The sequence below is a fragment of the Megascapheus bottae genome, chromosome 7, assembly GCF_031878675.1.
Source record: "Megascapheus bottae isolate mThoBot1 chromosome 7, mThoBot2.hap1, whole genome shotgun sequence".
Taxonomy (NCBI): Eukaryota; Metazoa; Chordata; class Mammalia; order Rodentia; family Geomyidae; genus Megascapheus; species Megascapheus bottae.
In genome coordinates, this window is record NC_143515.1 from 53,128,467 (window position 1) to 53,145,442 (window position 16,976).

At 44.0% G+C, this 16,976-nt stretch overlaps 1 protein-coding gene across 2 annotated transcripts in view; it reads right to left on the reverse strand.

The window, feature by feature from the left end:
* Positions 1-16,976, reverse strand: part of Prkce (protein kinase C epsilon) — a 479,841-nt gene that overhangs the window by 324,137 nt on the left and 138,728 nt on the right. The gene's annotated exons all lie outside the window — the stretch shown is intronic.

Sequence of the window (16,976 nt, forward strand, 5' to 3'; positions counted from 1 at the left end):
AATGTGTCTCTATTTTCTCTGTTGTAGTCAGAGCCACTCAGTATATACCAGTGCCTGTACAGGAGGAGAATGCTTTCCCGCTCATCAGTAAAAGAGACTTTGGTGTTTTCCTGCCCTTACTGCTGCGAGTATTGTCCTTACCACTGTGGTTCCTACAGAGAATGCTTTGAATGTGAGGACTGGAATTGTTACGTGTATAAATGACAATATTCTAACTTTGGGTGATTGTTATCTTGACACTATTTTGGGATTGATCAGTTTGGATTTGTTTTTATGCACTATAATTGTAATATGTCTATTGCCTGCCTACAAAGTCAACACAGAAAGCGCTAATGAGACGGGCATCTGCTCCCATGGAAATAGATGCATCCCCTCAGGTCTGATTTGCTGAGACGGCTGGTAGTCAAAGACGGGAAAGTCCCAGCTATTAGCCTATCAACTTAAGACAGGAGCCAAGTACCTATCAACCTAGCCAAGTAAAAAGGACTTGGTGATCCCACAACGGGTAAGAAGACTAATGAGCTTGGAGACACCTAAGACAGGCACAGCCGATCTAATATGGTGGTACTAAGTTTTGTCTTTTATAAGATAAAAACGGGGGAGATGTTGGGGGCCAAGTAACGCCATTCTAATAACTTTCTGCTGAGACCTGTAGTAGGGGTAAACAAGTGGACCTCTTTATCCTGCCCACCTGTTGTGCTGATAGGCTCCCGCACCCAATATAAGGAGGGGAGTTTTAGAGAGAGAGATTCCTGCCTTGATGAAGCTGCATGGCGTCTCTGTTCGTGCTCCGGAGAAGCAAGGCTGAGTGCGGGAGGACAGTGGGCCCTCTCCTCTCACGGCTTGGACTGGTTGGGGTGTGTTTTTCCCATCCCTCCTCAAGAGGGACTGGGAATGAAGGACCCCAACAGGTTATCCTCTGTCACTCCAAATTGAAATCCACCTACCCCACATCCCTCCTTTTCTCAATCCCTCCCCACCGTCACCTCCTCTGATTATTCTGCCCACATGGCAGACTGTTCCCCGATAAAGATTAATTTCGGTGATTCATGTTGGACACACATTGACTACACTCAGATTCAAATTTATTGTATTGTTTGTGTTCCCGGAAGTTTAGATTTCACAAATATTCAGCTAACCTCAGCTGTAGGTGTACTGATGCTGAAAACCCTTTCAAGCAGTCCAAAGTACTATTCCACTGGTGGTACAGGACTTTCCATTATCACAGCGATTCTTGACCAGTGGCCTAGCATTACTTTCCAGGGGAGAATGTAGAACAGGCCAAGAAGCAGACCCTGCTAGGCCTGAGTTCCTCTCCTTGACTGTCTCAGTCAAAGCTTTGGGAATGGAGCTCTGAAGCCTTGAATGCTGGGCTTGGTTTGACTTAAGTGCCTGAGTGACCTCCTTTCCTTCCCTGGACTTTTTTCACTTTTGTGAAAGGAGAGGGTGAATGCATGGTCATGGGCTAGAAGATAAAGGGATGACAGAAGTCTATCTCCTCCCCCCACTTCCTCCGCCTACTTCTCCTATCCCTCTCCTTTTCCCTCTCCCTGCCTCCTCCAATCAGGAACTCATCCCTTCATTAGCATCTGCTTCTACTTTCCAAGAAGAGTCACAAGGGAGAATGATCTGCATCTAACTCTTAACTCTAGCATGCTCTTTCCAGCTAATGCAGTCATGGAGTCACCTTCAGGCCCTTAGAGGAGAGTGCTATGGCCAACAAGACCCTGGCAGAGAGCAATCAGTGAGCCCATCCCAGGCCCTTGGAGGCTTAGCTGCCGGGCCCTGAGTGCACTTCAGTAAGTGCCAAGGGAAGGTGTGTGGCTTCCTGCTTGGTGATTAGCACATGGGATGAGATCATGCACAATTCCCTGAAGTTTTGCATCCTAGAGCTCAGTGCCAAATGCTTATTAACTCCATCCCAAACAAAGCTCATTCCTGGGCTGCTATTGGGCCAGGAAATTCTAGTAATGGAACTTTCAATAGCCCATTTTCTTCCATATTTTATCCTGTGTGTGTGTGTTTCAGCCAAGCTAAAAACTTCCTTAAAACTTTGCTTGTGATCCTGTCAAGTCTCAATAACTCTAATATGTCCACTCAGTATTGAAACAGCCCCCAGTATACTACAATTCTGCTATATATGTGATTGCACATGTGTCTTTCTACCACCAAATCACAAGTTACACAAGAGCAGAAGAAATGCCATTCACAATTCTGCTTCTACTCCTGTTCCTCTACAACTGTAACACCACCTCACTCGGCTTCAGTGTCACATGGGCTGCTTTAAAGGTCAATGCACATTCACTAACATAGCCCACTGTTACTACCACTTCAAGGCATTTCCCATATGCTAGGTGCTGGGGTGATGGGTGTTCTGTATCTATTAGCTCATTTAACCTTCATAACAGTAAGGGCACCGCTTCACAGGGGCTGAGTCAGCTGCCTGAGGTCATCAAGGAGGTGGGAAACAGCAGTCATGGGTTTTGGCTCTTTGCTGCAACCCCTGTTCTTTGAATCACATGAGTAAAGTACATAAAGTTTGGGATTTTGTTAGGTTTTGGTTTGGGGCCTCATGGCCTGGGCTCTGTTCTTAAGCTTTTTCATTCAAGGCTGGAACTCTACCATTTGAGCCACAGTGCTATGTCCAGTTTTTTGGTGGTTAGTTGAAGATAAGAGTCTCAAGGGTTGGAAGTATGGCTTAGTGGTAGAATGCTTGCTAAGCATACATGAAGCCCTGAGTTCAATTCCTCAGTACCACATAAACAGAAAAAGCACTATGGCTCAAGTGTTATAGTGCTAGCCTGGAGCAAAAGAAGCTCAAGGACAGTGCCCGAGCCCTGAGTGCAAGCCCCAGGACTGGCAAGAAAAAAAAAGTCTCATGGACTTTTCTTCCTGAGCTAGCTTTGAGCCTCCATCCTCAGATCTCAGCCTCCTGAGTAGCTACGGTTACAGGTATGAGCCACTGGGCCTAGCTAAGTCCTGGTTTTATTGGTAAATAGGCCAACACTTTCCTTAGTTAGAAGGAGCCCAGGACCTATGAACTGGGAGCACATTCACATCTTTGGGCTTATACCCAGACTTTTGCATATGAGAAAGATACATGTCTGTCTTCATAAAAAATCTCTTATTTGGGATCTTCTGTTACACTCAAACCTAACAATGAAATGACTTCCAAGAGAAGTTTTTGCTAATAGATTCTGTAGAGATTTCATCCATGCACAGCTGCAAATCCCCCTTTATGCAGCTCTTGGCAGAGATCATTAATCAATCATGATGCTTTCTTGCCCCCAGAGCCCTAGCTCAAAACGCTTCTCAAGGTCACATTCTTTGTGGCCATTAGTATCAAAAAGAGTTATGAAAGACACTTAATTACCATTCCTACTGTAGGATAACAAATCAGGATGTGATTCTCAATGGTCCAAGTCTAATACACACTTACGATTATACTCTTCTGCTCCTGAGAAGATTCAGGGTAACCAAATATAAAGACCTGACAGAATATCTATGGAATTTCAGGATGAGGTCCTTGTCCTTCCCATTGATCCATAAAGCATCTCTCTAGCCTAAGGCCCATCCCCCAAATGACAGAGGGAACACATTAGCTGGGTGGGTGAGGTCTGTGGGCTCCAATTCTCAGTAGATTGGGGCAGGTCCAGCAGTAAGTCAGAAAGATTGGCCTGGCAGCAGAAAGTAGTGGGGGGGGGTGGAATATATGAAGAGACCTCCAAAGTATCATTCAACCCAAGCCAATTCCAAGTATAATTAGAGAATGAGCACTAAATAAGGAATCCAGGTATCTAGCATCTTTTCCAGCTTGGCTCTTAATTAGCAACTGATGGCAGACCCCAGCTTATTGCTTTCTACCTAGAACACAGAGCCAGATGACCATCCTCAGACAGGCAGGCCAGGTGTATAGCCAATGCTCACATTCACTTAGGTGTTGGCAGTTTCACGCAGCTCCCTTGGAGAGCAGAAGGAAGAGCTGGCTACATCAGTGACTTCACATTCTCCAGACAGTGTACAAACAGGAAACCAGGAAGGGGTGATAATTGTTTCATCTGTGCTCCAGCAGCACCACTTGGGTTTGCTCTAATGATGTGAGAAGCCAGGTGTGTAGGGAATAACAGTTTCTTATGGTTGTTAGTGTTGATCGTGATGTACCATCAAAGATGACAGGAACAGTAGTCCCCTGAGGAGTTCTTATAGTTCTTTCTCCAAGCTTACAAATGTCAATAAAATCATCAGGTAAATTTGGTGCTTGCCACAGGCCTTTGCTAGTGGTTTCACAGGTGAAAGACACTGAGTGTTCAAGGAGGAAAAAGAAAATAGGGACTCCCTCCTTACCAGTCAAGTACTTTTACTCAGATTCAATGTGGTGTGAGGAGGGCCAGATCATACAATAATCAGACTTTCCTCATCTCTGACCAGACTTCATAGTAACAATTTAGAAATCACAGTTTCTGCTGGGTGCCGGTGGCTCACACCTGTAATCCTTGCTACTCAGGAGGCTGAGATCTGAGGATCCCTATTCAAAGCCAACCGGGGCTCTTATCTCCAATTAACTACCAGAAAACTGAAAGTTGCACCGTTGCTCAAGGGGTAAAGCACTAGTCTTCAGCCAAAGAGCTCAGAGACAAAGCCCAAACCCAGAGTTCAAGCCCCATGACCATCCAGAAAAAAAAAAAGAAATCACACTTCCTAAATTGATCATGCTGTCCTGGCCTGATTAGAAGCAGATTAAGTGGAGGGTTTGCAGGTTTCCCAGAATATATCACTACAGGAGACAGAGACACAGCAAAAGCACAACAATGGAAAAGCCCTTTGCACTTTCAAAAGGAAGGTAGTCAGGTTTACTGCTCTTGGTGGCAGTAAGTATGTGCCAAGCAGTAGAGAGAAAGTAGAAACTGGAGGTGGGTAAGACTTGAACACGTCAGGGTCACCATCAGGGCTTGTTGAAGTGCAGGGTTCTTTCTGGGCTCCGATTCAGGAAGCCTCCATGAGGGAATCTCGGAATTTACATTTCTAGCAAGTTTCCTGACGTTGCTGCTGCTGCTGCTACTACCAGTCCCAGAGAACTTCTGGATTTCTCTGCAGAAGGCCCAGAATGCTGAGCAATGGGGAAGCTCTGTTTAGGAGGTCTTTCCTCAGGAAAATGATTTCAGTGCAACTGCTCTTTTCCATTTCAACAGTCCAGGCCTCTTCCATATTTTCTGTTTTCAAGAAGATTAATAGATGTCCATCCCTTCCTACCATGCCTAATCATGTTCTCACTTCTCATTTCTATATGAAACACGTTTAAAAAAAAGACAAGTTGGTGCCATGTTTCTAGGCCATCCACAAAGATCAGAAAATATTACCCAACTGGAGACTTCATCTTTTTTGAAAAGCTGAGTATGAGAAAACTATCATTGTCACTAGCTGTGTCTGCTACCTTGGAAACACAGGGCATCACACTTTATATACATCATATCTCTACCATAATGATGTCAGGCACTGAGGATCCTCTTCGTGTCACAGATAAAACTGAGGCGTAGACAGCAGAGGCAGCCTACTCAAGATCATCTCTCTCACTGAAGTCAGAGTCACCAGTCAAAACCAAGGTTTGGCCAGGAGTGGTGGCTCAGGCCTCTAAACCTAGCTACTCAGGAAGCTGAGATTTGAGGATCAAGGTTCAAAGCCAGGAAGGGCACAAAATGACCTGAGACTCTTATCTCCAATTAACCTCTAGAAAATGGGAAGTGGGGCTTGGCTCAAGGGTAAGCGGTAGACTTGAGCTGAAGAGCTCAGGGACAGCGCCCAGGCCGAGTCATAGGCCCAAGCCCTATGACCCACAAAAAAAAAAAAAAGTCTGAGCCAAGCACCAATGGCACATGTCTCTAGTTCTGGCTACTCAAGAGGCTGAGATCTGAGGATCACAGTTCAAAACCAGCCTGGGCAGAACAATCTGTAAGAATCTTGTCTCTGGGGCTGGGAGTTTGGCCTAATGGTTAAAGTGCTTGCCTAGCATGCATGAAGACCCGGGTTCGATTCCTCGGTACCACATACATAGAAAAAAGCCGGAAGTGATGCTGAGGCTCAAGTGGTAGAGCTCTAGCCTTGAGAAAGTCCAAGGATAGTGTTCAGGCCTTGAGCTCAAGCCCAGGACTGGCCAAAAAAAAAAAAAATCTTGTCTCTAACCAGCAAGAAGCTGGAGGCAGAGGTACAGCTCAAATGAAAGAATGCCAGCACTGAGCAAAAGAAGTCTAGTAAAAGGCTCTGAATTCAAGAAATTGTACTGGAGGAAAAGAAAAGGACTACCTTTTTCCCAGCTCTGAATCCTGTGTGCTTCCTGCTTCATCACCTCAGATCTGCAGAAGGCTACTCTAAAATAGTCACGTCAGTCTCATGGAGAGCAACCTGCATTGGTTCCCTGGGCTGTGTCCTCAGTGACCCAAGCACTAAACACATTGTGAGTGGCAAACTCTCACCCTTCTTTCACAGATATAGGATCTCAGTGCTGTCCCCATAGTGTTGATATACCACCGTCCTTCCTGGAACTCGAACTCCTTACCTAGCCTTAGTCATTCCTTATCAGCAGGGAAAAGAATCACATTGCACTAAGTAAAATGAGCCAACTGCAAAAGGACAAATACTGTGCAGTTTTGCTTACACAAGGTACTTAGATTCCTGGAGACAGAAAATAGGAGGCAGAGGGGTTCCAGAGTCTGGGGGAGTCACATGAGGGTGGTTGAATAATGATGCAGAATTCCATATTTGTAAAATGCAAGGGGCTTGGGGACTGGATGATGGTGATGAAACAAAAGAATGTGAATCACTTAATGCCAATGACTGTACACTCAAGAATGAGTGATTGGGTAAATTTTATGTGATGTGTATATGTTATCACATTTTTAAATATGATTACTTGATTAAAAGAATGAATCAAGACTAAAAAAAGAAGAGTCCCCATGTCTTCTGCCCTAGCCAGCCATGTCTTCTGTGTCCACAGCCTCCAACGGTGTATGGATAGGGAGGGAAAATGAAAAAAAGGTGAAAAGGGGGTGGCAGGTAGAGGAAGGGTAGCACCACTGTTGTCCAAATCTTGGGCCATACTTTAGATCCAATCTTCCAGGATCTCTGCTCTCAGGGTTCCTTGGGGCTGCTGTACCAACAGAGATTGTCAGAGCAGAACTCCAGTTGTCCCTACCTTCTCTTTTCTGAAGTTCACGTATGTACTAAGGAGTTTATCCTTAAGATTAGAATAAGTGCCCCAGCTTCACCTTTCTGGCCCTAAGCTCAATTCAGGAGCATCTACTGACTTAAAGCACTACTCAAGTGCATCAATACCAACACAGCAGATGGCTGTATCAAGTTCATTGACCTCTCTAAAGGCCCTTTCTTCCTATGTAAAGTGGAATCATTGTGAGACAGGTATAGTGGTTTATATCTATAATCCCAGCTATTTGGGAGGCAAGGGTAAGGATGATCAGGCACAATACCCTATATGAAAAACAAGCTAAAAGCAAATAAATAAATAATGATTAGAGGTATGACCCAAGGTGAGGCCCGGAGTTCAATTCCCATTTCCACCAAAACAAAACATGTAGTTGTGATGGGATAACTGAAAAGATAAGGAACCTAATTCCATCAAAATATTCTTTAAGGATCTTTAGTCACCAGAGTCTATGCTGTAGGAATCACACTGTTCTCTAGCAATCACGTCTAGAGAAGCCAACAAGTCAAGAGTGGATACAAGTAACCACTACCACAGAGTACTTTATGAATAGGAAAAAACATCACAGAACCCAGCCAAGAAGAGAGGACTCATCTCTAATTAGGTAACTGTCTCTCAGTGGGCTCCAAATTTCTTAAGAGGTCTCAGGTGTAGTGGCTACAAGGACAAAAATATGCTGCTACACTGGCTTTAAATCCAGCTGAGGATCTTGGACAAGGTGGTGATGCTCTCTCTGCCTCCGTTTTCTCTCTGTAACTTAGGAATCATAACAGTGAAGAATTCTACGCCTGTAAACATCAAATGAAAAGAACAGCATATTTATAGTTCAGTTATGGTAATTATTGGATGGTTGGGTCTGTATGTGCTTACATTTCCTCTCCTTTGCTTCCCAGTATCCAGACTCATTGTAGAAAAGATGGTCACGTCATTCTCCATAAAACAGAGCATGAGTAAAGGCTCAAAAAAATAGCTGATGAATCAAACTGAGCAGAGTCTTTTAAAGGCTTAAGACAAAAATCCTCTCCCAAAGAAACACATAGAAAACCTTTTTAAAAGTTTGATTCCTAGTTACCTTCCCTGTCTGACACACAGACATCAATATGGTCATATCTACAGCCACAGACTTGAGACCCTCAATTTCCAAGTTCCCAGGTGCTTGGAAAGTAGTAGAACTCCCTACTCTCAGTTCCAAAGTAGAACTGTCTTTTCTGTTCTCCTGAAGTTTTCCTCCACAAAGAGCAGACCAGCTCCCAAACCAAACAGCACACTGCTTTCTGGAACAGCCTGCTTCCTTCAGGCTCAGCTCTTTCCTTAGTTACATTCTTCAACACTTAGTTTAGGAGGAATCAGTCCTCACCCCCAACAAAGCCTTTCCTGATTCTCCTGTCTACCCAAGGCCAGAGGCTCTAAAGCCCTGGAAGGCTCTAGAATAGCCAGTGTCCACGTCAGTACAGTACAGGGATGTAGGTCTGGCAACTGGTGTGTGTTTTGTTTTAATCTCCGGTAGATAATGCTGATGTTAGTGAGGGCAGAGACTCATCCAATTAGTTCTCGGAACTCTCCTTGGCTTCAGTTACACAGCATTAAGTTGCTCCACTGGCTGTAGCATCTGTACAAGACATTCACTAGTCATTAACTGGCCAGGCACTGACTTGGGTGCTGCAGGGTGTGGACATAGATGGAACAGTCAGACACGGAAGAGGCAAGCCAGGACACACTTCTACAAAGGGAGAGACTTATTCTTGCAAAATATTGGGTCTGAGGCTTGCTTCAGTATGGTGCTAGGGAGTCCCTCTCTCAGATACAGAAGCATGAGACCAAGGGAATCTTAACTTCCAGCTTTGCCCATGAAACAATGTTCTTTCTATAGAATTTTTGCAAGTTTAGACAGGCTATTTTATGGGATTCTCATTTCCCCCACCCCAAAGCATAAAACATTTTAGAAAATTAAATTTACAATGTGTACAACACTATGGGGGAAGCATTCTGTTACTAAAATATTTCAGAAACAATTTACTAAACATTTATTCTATTGACCTACATAGAAGATAAGCCACAGTGAGGGAGCCAGCACTCATTACTGCTGAGGTCAGTAACTGTGCAAATCGGAGCCATCAAAAAATATTACAGGCCAACTTATAGCTGGGGACCAGAAAGGGATTAAAGTTAAAAGCATGCCCATGTCACTCTTAAGTCAAATATGACAAGCAGGGCCAAAGGGATTCAGGCAAATGCTACCAGCCTGCCATCTCTGGTAATACCAGTGGGAAAAGCATGTCACAGGCTACTCTGTAAGGATGACCCACACCCAAGAGGAGCTGAAAGTGTCTGCTTGGCAGAGTTCCAGCAGGAAATGAACATTGGAAACACGATTGTGTTTAGGGCTAGGACCAGCTCCTCTAATGTCGAACAGACTCCAAAACCTTTACCAACATTTCTAGCTCAGAGTTTCATTTCTAATATTATTTTGCAGGACAAAATGGCCACAGTTAAATGACCAGATCATCTTGTACAACTCCAAACCCCAGAGTATAGGAGCAAATCTTGTTCTACGGTGTGGAAACATTCTCCTTTATCTATGGGGCTCATGATATGTATACTAAAATGACTCCTCTAAGATTTACCAATCACAGAGCTAAAAATCTGAATTTTGTATTTTGGAATCTTGTTTAGAAATCAAATGGTGTCTTTTAAAGCTATATGTGACTGTACATAAAAATGGGCATCTATTTATTGCCAGGAGCTGATGGCGCACACCTATTATTCAAGCTACAATAAACCAGAAGTGAAGGTTAGATGAAGTGGTAATAGGTGTTAGCTGTGAGCAAAACAGCTGTGTGAGAGCATGACGCTCTGAGTTCAAGCACCAGCACATGCATGCACACATACTAAATATCCACTTTCATAAATTCACACACACCACACACCACATACACACACATACACACACTCCATCCACAACATCATTCTTCAACAAGTGTTCTCAGAACACAGTGGCGTTAACTCATATTCAGGTATGAGCTGCATTCTCCAGCCACTGACTAAAAAATGTTGCCCAAGATCAAAGTTGTTCTAGAATTCTTCCTCCGTCCCCCCCTCCCCGGTCCCCGCTGGTGACAGAATCTAGAACCTTTCACATATTAGCCAAGAGCTCTGCTACGTAACTGTACCCCAAGCCTTACCCTACAAAATCCTTAATTCTCCTAGCAGATGGGGGCTTAATCCAAGCAGAAGTTTGAAAAACACTGAACTAGATTTCTTGGACCGAACAAAGGGAAGTCAACATACATTCAAACTTTTCTGCTTTTAGAGACCAAGTCCTGTTGTGAGCATGGGCTGAATAGAACATTCCAAATTAATCTAACTTCCCTGGAGGGTTTAGGCCATTTGATTTTAGAATTATGCCTTAATACATTTGAATTTGTTTGTTGCTGTGAAGATTAAGCCAGAGGACAGAGTTTTGCCTTCTGTGACAGGCAGGCTGTCACAGGCCTTATCATAGTCCATTCTGCTGAGATTTGCAAAGCACACTTACATTAATTACAGTAGTTCATTTATCTGTAAGATAAACCATTATTATATGTATTATTAAGGGAAAAGTGCCAATTGAAGTATAACCAGCTACCTTGATAAGATTATTTGGAATCCCTAGCAATGAAAAAGTGTCTTAAATGAAATGAAATGCTCGGGACTTCAACCTAGATGACAGCTATAACTAGACCTACTTTTCAGAAAAAGGAAAGAAGAGCTACAAGCATGACCTAACCTCAAGAACAGCTCATCCGTGCCTCCCAATATCAGGCAGCTGGATGCTCGTGGATCACCTCACTCCACACCTGCACTTCCCTATTTTGAGTGTTCCACAGTCTGGGTAAGTACAGGGAAAATCCTTTGTAGTTATATGCACTTTTCCCCTCCACAGGTCACAGTAGAGGCACAGATCAGGCTTTCCTTGCCTTGAGGAGAAGGATACTGAAGTTACAAGTCTCTCTGGTGAGCTGCAGCCTGCTGCAAAGGATCCATCTCCTGACCCTTCCTTGGCTTGACACCCTAGTTCTGAACTGAACCCAACTCTGATCACAACTCTCAATCCCAGTAGGAAGACATTGGGTCTGCCTCTTGAATAAACAAAATGGGTAAGCAATACCATCTAGAAGACCAAAGATCAAGAAACCTGGCCTGAGTGCTGAGCATTAGAAAGCTGTGTGGATTATAGGAAATTCAGACTCAAGAAACAGAGAAGCCACCACTTAAAAGGTCAAGTTATGAGTCTTTTTTGGAGAGCTAGAGGGCTGCTGACGGCCTGTTATCTCAAAGACCAGCAACCCTGAATGCAGCTAGCACAAAGCTTATATAGACCAAAACCACAATTAAAGTATATGGAATTAAACCTAACAGAAGTGTTATACATAAGCAAAGCAAGCTAAGAGCTGGTGGCTCACACCTGTAATCCTAGCTACTCAGGAAGCTGAAATCAGAGGGTCACTGCTAAAAGCCAGCCGGGGCACAAAAGTCTGCTAGACTCTTACCTCCAAGTAACCATCAGAAAACTGGAAGTAACACTGACTTAAAGTGGTAGAGTGCTAGCCTTGAGCTAAAGAGCTCTGGGACAGTGCTCAGGGCATGAGTTCAAGCCCCATGACTGACCAAAAAAAAAGCAAAGCAAACCAGATGAGGGTACCTCATCTGGAACCCAGGTGACGCCAGCCACATCCCCCAGATGGCCAATCATAGGATGCCACAATGGACAGCGAGACTAATGACAGATGTCCAGCTGGCTACACAGAAATGGTTGTAGACCATCTTTGAAGACATCAACAACACACAGCAGCTTTACTCTCCCTCCTCTCAAGATTATATGTCAGAGCCATCTTTGATGCTTTGTGTATTGCTATAAGTAAGATAAGCAGAAGTTATATAGCCTTCAATGAGTTCATAACATCTTTGAGGTCATTTGGGGGTTTTTTTTTGGTCAGTCATGGGGTTTGATCTCTGTGTCTGGCGTTGTCTCTGAGCTCTTCAGCTCAAGGCTAGGGCTCTACACATTGAGCCACAGGATTACTTCCGGTTTTCGGGTCATTGGAGATAAGAGTCTCACGGACTTTCATGGCCAGGCTGGCTTTGAACTGTGATCCTTAGATCTCAGCCTCCTGAGTAAGGACAGCAGGCATGAGCCACCAGCACCCGGCCCTTTGAGGTCTTTACCTGTGAAGTTAAAGAATCCTCCAGACCTCCAAAGTCCTTTCTGGCATTGTAAGTCTTTCTCGAGGAAGATGCACAATAGCTAACAGGGACGATTCACCCTTACTAACCACAGTAACTTACTAGGTCCTGGTCTCAGTGCTTAGCTTGTATACACCATTTCTTCCTCTCAGCTACCCAGTGAGATAGATATCATATAATTCTACTTTGCAGGTGGAGGTAAAGCCACCTTTAGGTTACTGCCTGGAATTAGCATGCCCAAGATAAGTCAGTGCCTTCTCTCAAGAGCACCATGTTTCATGATAAGGCAATGCTAATTGATAATGATAAATGCCAACAGGATGTGACAGAGGCCAGTGTTTACCTATGTGCCACTGACCACACACCAACCCTGGTTCTCACAACAGATAATAATACATTTTATGCTCATCACAAAGTCAAAGCTATTATCTATACATAGTCACAGAGAGTAGACAACTACCCAGAGCCTCATGGCTTTCAAGAGAAGTAGGATTTAAATTCAAGCATCCTGGCTTCAGAGTCCATTAACTATGGTGTTCCACAAAAGACACTGGGGCCATTTTGTTAACCTGGAAAAGGACAACTAACCTTGGGCAGGTTTTTTGGCTAAGGGCCCTGGAGAAGATATCAGAATTAGCTAGAGTTCAGTAAGTAGAGCAGGAAAGGGCAATCCTACACTGCAGGCACGGTACTGATAGAGAGAAATGGTACATCAGTATTGTTGAAAGAAATCAAGTGTGGTTAGAGTGAACAGGGCTAGAGCACAGAGATGCAGAACACAATGAACTATGTTTCCTACACTTTTCCACATAGTGGAGATTCTAAAAAGCAGCATCATACTAAAGCAGCACATATGTGCATGAGTACATGCGCAGGCTCCTTTGACCTGGGGTAGCTCTGCTCTGCTCCTCCATCTGGACAGGACCAGTAGACTAGACACAAAAGAGAATATGGGCTCCCTGGGAGCAGGACGCATGCTTTAATGTAGCTGGCTGATGTTTAGGTCAGGCTGAAACTCCATTAAGGACACACAGCAACAGACTAGGTACACTGAAAATACTGGAGGGTTTAAGATCTGAGTGAGCACAGCAGGCATGTGGAGAAAGGGAAGAAGCCAAAGAAAGAAGGGAAGAGTCTGAGATCAGAAGGGGTATCTGCCAAGTACAGGTGAAAGGTGAAAGGTCTGCTTCACAACAACAGATGCACCAAGGCCAAAGTGGACCAGAAGTCATGGCTGGGCAGAGGCCCAGCCAGTTTGCTGGCATAGATTCTACATTCCCTGGAAATGTGAGAACTGGAGAAGGGAAAAAGATGCTGGCCCCATCTCCTCAGGAAGATTGAAAGGGGTCCCTTAAACCAGTAGCCATGATGATGTACTTCCAAAAATGCAGGGGGGACAATACAGAGATTAGAGGAAGACTTTGTAAAATGGCATCATCTAGGTTTTTTGTTCATGCTATTACTTGGAATTTAAGGTTCAATTTCAAGGGAAGGCAAGGGGAGAAAGGGGATAAGGTTGGGAGGGGTGGGGGGAAGAAAGAAGGAAAGAGGGAAGGGAGAATGGAAAGGAATGGAAGGGGAGAGGGAGAAAAGGAGTGAGTAAAGGGAAGGGAAAAGGAGAGAGAAGAAGGGAAGGGAAGGGAAAGGGAAGGAAGGGAAGGGAAGAAATTGGGGAAAGGAAGGAAAGAAGGAGGAAAGGGAAGGAGAGGGGAGGGGAATGAAGGGAAAGAGAAAGGGAAGGGAAACGGGATGAAAATGAGGAAGAGAATAGAAATGGGAAAAAGGGAAAGGGGAGAATAGCCCTTTCTCCATAGGGTTTCATAGATAATCAATAAGTCCTACCTAGAGTTATGGTTATTCAAATTATTTGGAAATTGAAAAACCTAGTATCATAAGAAATTTGCATTTCAAGAGAAAGGAGGACATTGGAGACCTCAAGGAAAGGATTGAGCAATGAGCAGTCAGAGACCTCCCAGAGTTTTCCTCCAGAGCCTGAGTTGTCAGATGGCATACACATTCTTCTTACGATTTCTAGGGATAATAGCAATGCCAAGTTTCTTCCCTGGGTACACTGAGCCACTGAGAAGATCTTCTCGGGGACAGTCCTGGAAAAGGCATGAGTGGGAACAACAAAGCACCCTGCGTCATTCGGGCAGTGAACCTCTCACTAAAAGATAACAAGAAACCCCAGCTTGGAGTGCAATTTCTTCCTTCCGCTCTGCCTGGGCAATGCACTTGCCATTTTCAAGTACAAAAATTTATCCCTGAATAATTCATTATTCAAAGGAAACGCCAGCCCAGAGTGCTCCACTCCATTTATTCTGGCAGAATAGCTAATACAGGGCCATGTGTATGTGTTCTGAAAAGGATCCACATGAGAAATCGCTTTTTAAAATGTCAATATCTGAGAAGGCAAGCAGAGAGTTTAAAAGGGCCATAATTCATAAATCAATGATGCTGCACTCCTGAGGAAGCGTTCTGCATTGACTGGTCAACAATTCCATTTGCAGCAAGGCGAAACATCTGTGTTCCCCTTTGAATCACCAGCGAGGTTCACCAGCTGCTGCTCATGACAACGGCACAAGGTTCTCAGGATGGCCAGCATCTTATTGTTTAGGATGGCTGTAATGGGACCAACATCTACCCGTTTCTGGGAGTATCTCGATAACTGGCATAACCAGAAACGCTCACAGCTCCCAGTTCTTTTTGCCTCTGTTTTCAAGCTGGTTGGCATGAGGCTTTTTGCCCTTGTCCTTGAGAGTCAACAGCACAAGTTTCAGCTGACAAATGTAGTGGTAAGAAACGTAAACTTCCTCAATGTCCCTAATGGCTGTGGATGGCCCAGAACCAAAGCAACCCATAGCTAGAAATGACTAATGGCCCAGCCCTATGCTGACTCAGGATTCAAAGCAAGAATGACAATGGGCAGACCAGCACATGGAATCCCCACTCACAGCTGCTTTTTGATACAGGTATCACAGAAAATAGCCTGAAGTTAAGGCTGGTTAATAATTCTCCTTGCAGGGAAGCAAAATAGGACACAGGTCATCTGTCAGGGTTTGGAAAAGGCTAAGTGTAATTTCTTCTTTCTATCAGATTGCTTCCCTCCCCTCGAGCTATATAACCAAATACAGAACACATCATGGAAAGAGGAAGAGACAAACTGAGAAGAGTGATCCAATGAGACTAAAAACCAGCAAGATTCAGACTTGCTTTCACCTTTTATCCCTTACAACTTTTTGAGAGCTTTTCTGCAGTATTATAGATTAAATTCAGGATCTGTTAGTCACTAAACAAGGATTCAACCACTTGAACCATAACCCATGGTCCTTTTACTGTTTAGTTCATTTTGCAAATAGGTACATCTGGGTAAAAGCATGAGGCCCTGAGACCATAATCATCTTATCTCGGTCTCCCAAATAACTGGAATTAAATCTGTGCACCCCCATGCCTGGCTTGTTCTGGGAAGCAGGATTTTGATAACTTTCTGCCTGTGCTGGCCTTTGAACTATGATCATCCTATTTCTACCTACCAAATAGCTGCAATTACAGGCATGATCTTGGCAGCCTCTCAGCTTTATTAAAATTGTTCTAAAGTTTTCCAGGGCACTTTATTCCTTTTGCACCCTATTTTGAAGGAAGAGTAAGAACTAATTACCCAGGTGAGGACAGGAGACAGCAAAAAGTGGCACTGCCAATTACCTGATGTATGTATCTCTAACTGCTCTGTACATCAACTTTATAATAACAATTGAATATGAATTAACTAACTTAACTCGTTTTTCTCAGTATTTATGACAGGATGCGTATATTTATAGTAAGCCTCCTCTCATTTAATCCTAAAAACAATTTTTAGAGGAAGAAATTATTTTTTTAAAACTATTCTTAACTCCATTTGACAAGTGAGGAAATCCAAGCAAAGAAAGGTTAGGCAAGGTCACACAGTAAGTGGTAAAAGTGAAACATGAACAACTTGAACATTTGGTACATGAAGGCACACTTAGTCACCTCAGACTCCTATGTGTTTGATCCAAGAGAAGAAGCTGAGTAGAAGTAGGGAAGGGATGGCTTCTCCTGTGTTGTACGTATTGACAGGCCAGAGCTAGTGACAACACTGAGAACTGAGTGCTTACTGTGTACCAACTAAGCACTTAAGGGTACACAGGCATTTGTGGCCCCCCATGGACTCACAATCATGATCCCCATTCAGCAGATGAGAATATATAGTGACACAGAAAAGTCCTGCAGTCCACACGTTCTACAAGCAGAATCTCACCTGGACAGTCAGGGCCAGCGCATCTGCTCTTATCAGCTGTGCTCTCCTGGAGTGACAGCTGGCAAGGAGCACCGGGCTTCAGACAGAAGCATGTTTACACACATCTGGAAAAGGCAGTCCTTCCTTGAGGAAAATGTGAGCACTTGGTGCCGCTTCCTGTAATAATTCTGGGGTCAAATTAGCTATCAGAATTCAATTCTGCAGGTTTAAGTCAGGCTTGTGTTTCATTACTCAGCATCAGTCAACTGATCCCAGGCTTCAAGA